Source organism: Gadus chalcogrammus, chromosome 5 (assembly GCF_026213295.1).
Source record: "Gadus chalcogrammus isolate NIFS_2021 chromosome 5, NIFS_Gcha_1.0, whole genome shotgun sequence".
Lineage (NCBI taxonomy): Eukaryota > Metazoa > Chordata > Actinopteri > Gadiformes > Gadidae > Gadus > Gadus chalcogrammus.
The window spans coordinates 9,012,007-9,020,771 of record NC_079416.1 but is presented as its reverse complement, the minus strand read 5'-3'; positions in this window follow the sequence as shown (position 1 = coordinate 9,020,771).

Here is an 8,765-nt window from a genome sequence, read left to right as displayed (position 1 = left end):
GAATATTTTGCCAGGAAAGGAATCGACTGACGTGGAACTCTTGAGTTCAGTGTTGACTCTTTGCGAAGTGAACAATGTTAGAGTCTCGATGACTAAGGGACGGTGAAGAGGACACAGAGTCTGTGTCAGAGTCTCAGCCAGTGGTAGTAGCAAGTGTTCACACAGAACCAACCTCAGTGGTTGCTGAGCAGGTATCTAACAAGGTAATAACATTTTATGAAGACATTTGTGCATCGTCTTCTTTCTACAGGTAGTGTGACAACCATTGACAACACACACACACACACCCATAATCCCACACAAATACTTACCAAGCATTACATCACTGCAACCCTGTGCTGTGTGTACTTAACCTGAAAGTGAAGGTTATTGCTGGAGGCTTGAATGCCATAATGATTTTTTGGCTGTCTCATGGCCAGGTGTTACACCCACTGGTAATCGTGTATGGTATTTCTTGGCCAATTTAATATTGCCCCAATCACTCAAAATCATTTAAGATCGTATCTACAGTACCAGAGGCGTAATGGTTTTAAACACACCTCTGTGTGTGTGTGTGTGTGTGTGTGTGTGTGTGTGTGTGTGTGTGTGTGTGTGTGTGTGTGTGTGTGTGTGTGTGTGTGTGTGTGTGTGTGTGTGTGTGTGTGCGTGAGAGAGGCTGTATAGAAAAACGATGACAACCAATAAATGAATTGTATGCTTCAGTGAAATGTAATTATTAATAATTTTTGCAAATGCTTGTGTTGGTTTGGCTAGAAAGGAAAACATGAATGGGCTGCAACACATTGGCTTCAGTGAGCTTGTTTTCACACATGTCTGAGGAGATGAAGACATTTCATATCACGGGTAAAGCACATGTCTGTTGAGCCAGAACACGATTGTCATAACAACATGCTATTTTCCTTGTATTGACAGCCTCAAAATTGCTTTCATTCATGTGGTGGGAAATAAAATCTATATTATTTTATTGAATATGATCCATTACTCAAATGTAAGTTATCAAATATCAATATCACAAAAAAGTCTCCATTCCTTATGATATGAACATGTTCAGTTGTATAACATAAATTCTCATGTCACACGTGACAAAGTGGGAAAGGGTACTTCTTGCTAGGCGTTGGCAACAATACATTCGCTATTTGACCGCATTAAACAAAACGCCATTGTGTCGTACAGTTGATCAGACGACGTCTTTCTCTCAGTGTTGCCTGGAGCTTTGCTCTTATCACATCCCAGAGCCTGCACTAAACTCACTGGAGAGAGAGAGAGAGAGAGAGAGAGAGAGAGAGAGAGAGAGAGAGAGAGAGAGAGAGAGAGGAGAGAGAGAGAGAGAGAGAGAGAGAGAGAGAGAGAGAGAGAGAGAGAGAGAGAGAGAGAGAGAGAGAGAGAGAGAGAGAGAGAGAGAGAGAGAGAGAGAGAGAGAGAGAGAGAGAGAGAGAGAGATATGCTTTCAAGAGGACCCTTTCTTGAAAGCATTTTATGGAGGAATTCATCTGTAAGTACGGCACACAGATGTTTAACCCCAGCTCTGTTTCGGCTTCGGATTCTTCTTTGAAAGCATGTTGTATGGATCAGGGGAATGGCGCCCAAGCTATAGAAGAAGAATGTGTTATCGTGAACATGGAGCGGCCTTGATTAATTCAGGGTTGTTGTAGCCTCTCGCCACGTTGAACATACGTTTCACGATGCAACATGACAAACCGGAGCGCTGTGTTCTCCTGTTATTGCCACAATTCATCACAAGCCATGAATTGACCCTCTCTACCATCTCTATTTATTATGCAGGATGCAGTGTGCTGTTTGTGTGTGTTTGTGTGTTTGTTTGTGTGTGAGAGTGAGCTGGGGTCCAATGCCAGCAAGGCCCATACGATCAAGCCACTGTAACTGACGTGCTACTTAGCAAAGGTTTTATTTGTTATTTTTCGAACCTTTAGGGGGGTCAGGGGGTCAAACCGATTTCCAGGAGTTGCGCTGTCGGCAGCCGGCCAGCAATGTCAACATCATGGCCGCCATATCAGCTGAACACACACAGACACACAGCCACCCTGACAAAGACAACACGCTGTCACACGGGAGATTGAGAGGGCTATTGCCCCGGTAACAGGATCCCCGAGTGGCATCCGATGATGTCATCAAAAGAGACAGACAGACAGCTGGGCAGACATTCAGACAAACAAGCACACGCCTGTGTAGGAGTCGCAGGCGGGCTGGGGGGTTTCTAAAATAAAAGGAGAGAAAAAAACAGCAAGGAATGACGACGTGACTCCCAGTTCATGCTATAGGCTGTCTGGTAAAAAGATAACCACGGCAGCATGACCTCATTTCCATGACATATTCATAGTTCTGCTAGAGTCTTCAGTGTTTTACACACTCTCTCCCTCTCTCCCCCTCTCTCTCTGAGGTCACTCATGTGTAGCCAAGGACTTTGTGTGGGGGGTTCCGTTTAGGACACCCCCCCCCCCCCTCTGCCTAGGTGATGAGACTGGGATCAGGTGGGGGTTCTCAGGGGCCAGCAGGGGACGCTGTCACACCATTTCCCGTACTGAGGGTCTGACAGACTGTTTTCACAGGAAGGACTCACCACCCTCACCTCTGATGATTACATACCTAGACCTGCTCCGTGCCATATCTCAATTCTCTATCCACAACCTTCTTTACAGACACACAGCTTATATCCTTTAACACCGAGCTCTTCCTCCCTCGAGTGACAAAATACTATAACTGCCTGGCTAGCGAACCACACTCTTTATTCTGCTACCCCCCCCCCCCCCCCCCCCCCCATTTAATGCAGTCACTAAGATTGCTCGAAATCTAAAGATACTGACCAATGGTAGCCAAATTAGCAAGAATGTTAGCCCTCCCACCCGTTGTTCAGTTATCAACTAACTACTCATGGGTAGATGCATAGGCTTTTCATTGTATAACTGTATACATTTTCAGATTTTATTCATTAACCATGAAATACAATATAAAGAAGAGCACACATTAGACCCATCTGTTTGCCGCAAAGAAAAACGCCTTTTCACCAATTTGGTGAATGTATGGCATTGATAAAATGCTTTTTAATGTGTTGCACCATGGCAAACCCAAACACCCTGCCTTCCTTTCAACTTAAACAATCTCTTGTTGTTTTGGGTAAGAGTCTGAAGTCTGATGTTCTGGAAGTCCACAGTTAATTGTGGACTTCCCATTACTTTTGAACCATATGCAAACAATTTCCCTCTTACAACCTTTTCAATGAAAGCCTGTGTTCTGTTTCTTTTTCTGCTAGCTTGTTTAGTAACTCTGTAATAGGATCAACGTTATTCCTTTTCAGAATGAAATACTGAATTGAATACTTTTTCAATCATGCAATTTTTCAGGTTAGGTAAATTTTTTTAAGTTAAGCAGCCCAAATAACTTTACATCAATTACACATCCTGTCCAACTTTTTATTAAAAAGTAAAGCCCTGGAAAAACATTAAGGATATATTTGTTCTGATAAATACATGTTCTTACAGTTTTTCTCGATTGTATACACACAAAAAATTGAACTATGCACACAATTCTGAAAACTTGAAGCTCATGTATCAACTACAAGGGTCCAGACTGCTAAACTCTAAGCACAATTCCACTGTTTTCAAATTTTTGCTAAACTCTAAGCACAAATCTTATCATTTAGCACACTTGGTTCACCTGGATCACACTGGCCTTCAAAACGCAACAACTTATTGCCAATAAGTCTAACTCACTTCTCACCTGTTCAAACTAAACTGGCAAAACACTTCAATCATGTGTCAGAGCATAAAAGAGGACTCGGTGAGCTCTACTGTGTTGTCGATATGGTCCTTTGGCCTGATCAGGATTGGAGGTGGGATACATACTGATTTACATGTTACCTAATTTATTTTCGCATTTTTATTTTTTGTTGGCCTACGAAAAGCTTTTTATGTCAGTTCAGCTGAACATTTTACTGAATTACAGTAAAAAAAAAAATCTGCTTTGTTACCTTTTTGTACTTGTACTTGCAGTGATTTCATCATTACATCCCCCGAAAGACATTCAAAACTTTTTCTTACTGTAGTGTTTTTCCTTTTACTTATCAGTGCAATTACTGTACTGTAATTGACCAAAATAGGTAACATTGGTGTATTGTCAGAACAATGTTGCAGCATCAACTATAGGTGTACAGTATGACTCTGGGAAGCTGGGATTGTGGGTTTAGCCCATTGGAGCTCATTGGATAGATAAATATGCATTGTATCCTATTCTGATATGATTGTGTCAATGCAATATTTATATGATATATTCACAGCATTATATTACAATATGGCAACAGTCTTTATACTAGGCCTATATGTAGGCCTAATTGCACCTTTAAAAAATAATGCTATTTCTAAACACTTTTATACATTGGAATATGTTACATGGCTTCATAAATCCAAAACATATGTAAATAGTATTTTGATGGAAGTGTTTTGAATTGATCACACCAGTTTTTAATTTAAGCTCATTAAGAGATATTCATTTGATAGCTGTGTTTGGTGGAAAATAATCAGTTTTGAGAAGAATTTGTGTAGTTTTGACAAAATGATTAACTCTTCTCAGGTTTGTGTTTAGAGTTTTGAGAAATTAAGCTATAGTTTCAGAAAACGTGTTTAAACGATTGAGCAAAACTGTAAACGACTTTTCTTTCAGGTTAGACCTAACCCTGCATCTCAATTATGAACTTAATGGACATATTTCGTAAACATTTTGTAATAATTAATGCCATTTGGGTTTTGTATGGCTTGGCTGACCTTTATTACCCACAATAAAAACAATTGTTGCCCCCCCAACACAACTGCTGTTGGTACCACCACTTTAAATCACCCTCATAAACATTGCAATGAAATTTCAGTAAATTCCCTTCAGATAAGGTCTCTCTGAATGTCTTTCAACAGACAATTGTTATGAAAGCATTTCAATTTCTACTGCCAAAAGCCAAGTATCTCACCTTTTGGTTTGTTATATATTATAATGAACTGTTTTACTGCTATATACAATTACACCAACTTCCTTTTTTTTTATTGTTTTCACATAACTTTCTGGTTAATGATCTCATTTAAATATACAGCTGTCATTAAAGGATACACATGCTTTTGCTGTTCTTTTACTCAACATAACTAACTGATTATTTTTTATCACCACTTCCTTTGGTTCATTCATGAAATTCTGCAGAAATAATGGCTTGTTGATGTCTGGTTGGAAACAATCATCTTGGAGGCCCGAGTTGACTCGACCTCTTGACCCCACAGTGAAGGAGCATTTTCGAGCAAAAAATTGTATTAGTAAATATAAGTATACATACATGTCATTAATGAGCAGGTAGGGGTTATCCTGCTCCTGGATGCCTACTGGTATACCGTTGATAGGCCTATAAAGGTATAGATCAGAACCATTCAGATGGAAGTTTAACACCACAACACTATCCCACCACCAAAATAAATCAATTGCTCAGAATAATTTGACGTTCAGTGTCACACTGTAGACAGCCTATCAATAACGTCCCATGACGTTATGGCAAATAGACGTAAGAGTCATCATTCCTTGAGGACTCACTGTGTCAGTCAGACCTTTGTACCTCAACCCAACCCCACCTCAAACCACCACCTTACCACCACCTTTCCACCACCCCCTTCTCCATCCACAACCCCTCTCTCTGTGTCTCTGTGTTCCTGGTGTGCATCTGTCTGAGACGCGGTCTGGCCAGCTGTACACACACACACACACACACACACACACACACACACACACACACACACACACACACACACACACACACACACACACACTAACACAAGCACACCCGGTTCATGTTTGTTTGTCACACATGAAAAGCTGTTGTTTTGCGTGCACGAAAACAAACAGACGCAGGCAAGTTAAGTATTACACACATGTACAAGTATTCATCGGGGGTGTGATCCATCATATGCAAGCTTTGAACCCAGACGGATGTACACACACAGTCATACACACACGCACACACAAACACACACACACACACACTACATAGCCATGTCTAAAGGAAACAAGGCGTAGAAGCCATCTGGAGGTGTTAGGAGACATAAAGCCTTCCTATTGTCAGATTGGTTCTTTTTGTGGCAGGACGTCGTGCAGACGTCCTGCCAGATCATTAGATGTGGTGAGAACCCCAAAATCTGTACTGTTATCCGTGGTTCAACCGTGGACAAACAATGCCCCTCACTGCCACCTTCTTCGTTCCCTCAAGGTACGGCGCATTTTTCCTTTTTTTTTGGCCAATTCAAAAGCTTGTTTTGTAACCTGGTTGTTTAAAGATTTGTGAAGGTTCTAAATAGACCCCACATTTTTCCAAATGTGTTCATCTCATTATTCCATTATGAATGAGATCCCTGACTAAAGGTTCCCACACCCTGGTTAATTGTGTTGTAGTGTAATGTAGTGTAGTGAAAGTAGCTTAGGGACTAAACACCTAATAGGCCTCTGATCTCTTTTATGGGCTTCAAAGCTCATGATTGTTTCTATTAGTAGCGGAGGTTTTGTGTTGAAGACTGACCGACTTGAAGGTTGCATGTGTAACAACTTTAGGAAATGAGTTGGACAAAGGCAAAAGTGTAATGGCCAGTTCACAGGGTCTATTGGAATACTGGCGGTGTGCTACATTTCTTCTTCTGATAGTTGATTCCTGGGTTGTACACCAGGGGAAAACAAGTTAAAGCCACAGCCTAATTTAGGGTTATTTAGGGCTAAGACTTGGAGAGCAACTGCTAGGACTGGCAAGAATAAAGGAAAACATCAACAAGGCTTTTAAGCTTTTTTTTTAACAGTTTAATTAATCAACTACATATGAAGGATTAACGTGTGTATCGCAAAACTGAGGCTTAATGTGTAGTATTGAATTGCTATCAAGCTTCCTATATATTTAAATTAATTAAGTAACGACTCAATGACTAGTCTCAAGTAAAATGCTTTCGGTTTTGCAAAATAAGTGTAGCTCTGCTCACTAACAATGGCCAGAGGCCCACTCTTTTTCCTTTACATTCTAACCGTCTTGGCTCCTCCACGGGGCAGGATCGGCCAGACCAAAAGCAATCTGTGGCCTTCTGGGTGCTCAGTTGTGGCCTGGAAAAGAGGGATCTCAGAGGGCCGTTTGCCTTCGGGGCAAAGAGAAACCCTGTAATTATCACCATGTAAGCCCTCTCCATTTCTGTCTGGTCTGCAACTTCTGTTAGTTGTTGCACATGTTGGGATAGCAACCGACAGATCCCCATTGGTTAAATGGGTTCACTCTACCAAGTAAGTGGTGATAGGCATCTGGGTGGGTTAGGTGTGCCTATGGGGGCTCACATGGGGATAATGTTTGTTCACTCGTCAGAATTTTGAATAACGAAGTCGTGGGGGCGGATAACATAAGTTCATCAGGGAGATCGAAAAACATTGTTTGACGTTGTTCAGCTCAGTTTCACATTGAAGTTTAGTGTGTGCGTGCATATGTGTTTGTGCGTGTGCGTGTGCGTGTGTGTGTGTGTGTGTGTGTGTGTGTGTGTGTGTGTGGTGTACACGAGACCTGCTTTGATGGGACACATTTTCCATTCCAGTGAGCACCGCAGATGCTCTCCGGTCCACTATACAGAACCTGGCCACATGAAAGTAGAGGCTACCTCAGGGGATCCTGGTGCCCCCTGCTGCTTTGGCACCAGGGATCATTTGCTGTTATAGTTGAGGTTTATGTATCAGGTTTCCATATATTGACGCCATTGTCAGGTTCATGTTGGTGCTATGTATCAGTATCAGCATGGGAGGATGGGTGTGCTGCATATAATGCCGTTGGCAGTTTGTTTCAAAATTCTTCAATTCAATGACTTCCTTATTATTTACAGTGCTGATATTTTCGATTGATGTCATATTGTATGCTCTGTGTATTCTGTACACACATTTTAGCCAACATCTTCCACATTGGTAAAAGTTTGGCTTCTTACAAACTGTTGGCAATTTCTTTGAAAGTATCATAAAAAAAAGGTTTTTGGAAAACGTAATGTTCTGAAGCAGAGCAATAAGGGCTCTCAAATTCTAAAAAAAACACACCCATTCACTAACGACCACGACCAGATAAAGAGGACTGCCGAATACAGAAATAGCGGGCATCCCTAATTCTTGCTTTAATCATCCGCATAATGGAAGTATATAAAGGCTAGAAAAAATAAACTTTCAAGTCTCATGATAGATCCCATTATCCTTCCCATTCATACAGTGGCATGGAAACATAACGCATTTTCACCAACACATGGCCCCAGGATGTCAAGACAGCAGCCCACTAACGATCTATACATCAACACCACAGGCTCTTTAATGAGACACTAATCAAATGACAATCATCGCAATTACTACCAGCATTTGCCCATATGATCATTCATATGCTCCATGTACATGTGTTACGGTTTATGGCATGGTGATGTTGATGCAAGTCCTTGTTGGTTGCATTATGTTGGTGTATTGTTTTACAGTTTTGACACATGCTGGCAAATATCTCAACCGTCCATTTTCACCGGACAAAGAGGCTATTCATAACTTTGCTGCAGCAAATAAACGTACTCTGATGTTTTTGCAGGACATGCTAGGCACATGCTTATTTAATTTCACAGAATTCCTTCGCTGTTTCTCAATAGGGAGAGATAAAATGCGCTGATGTGGAACAGACTCTTTTGTCTCTCTGCAATAATAAATTATATTGCTGATGTTTATATTATTGTGGTTTTACATTTCCACTG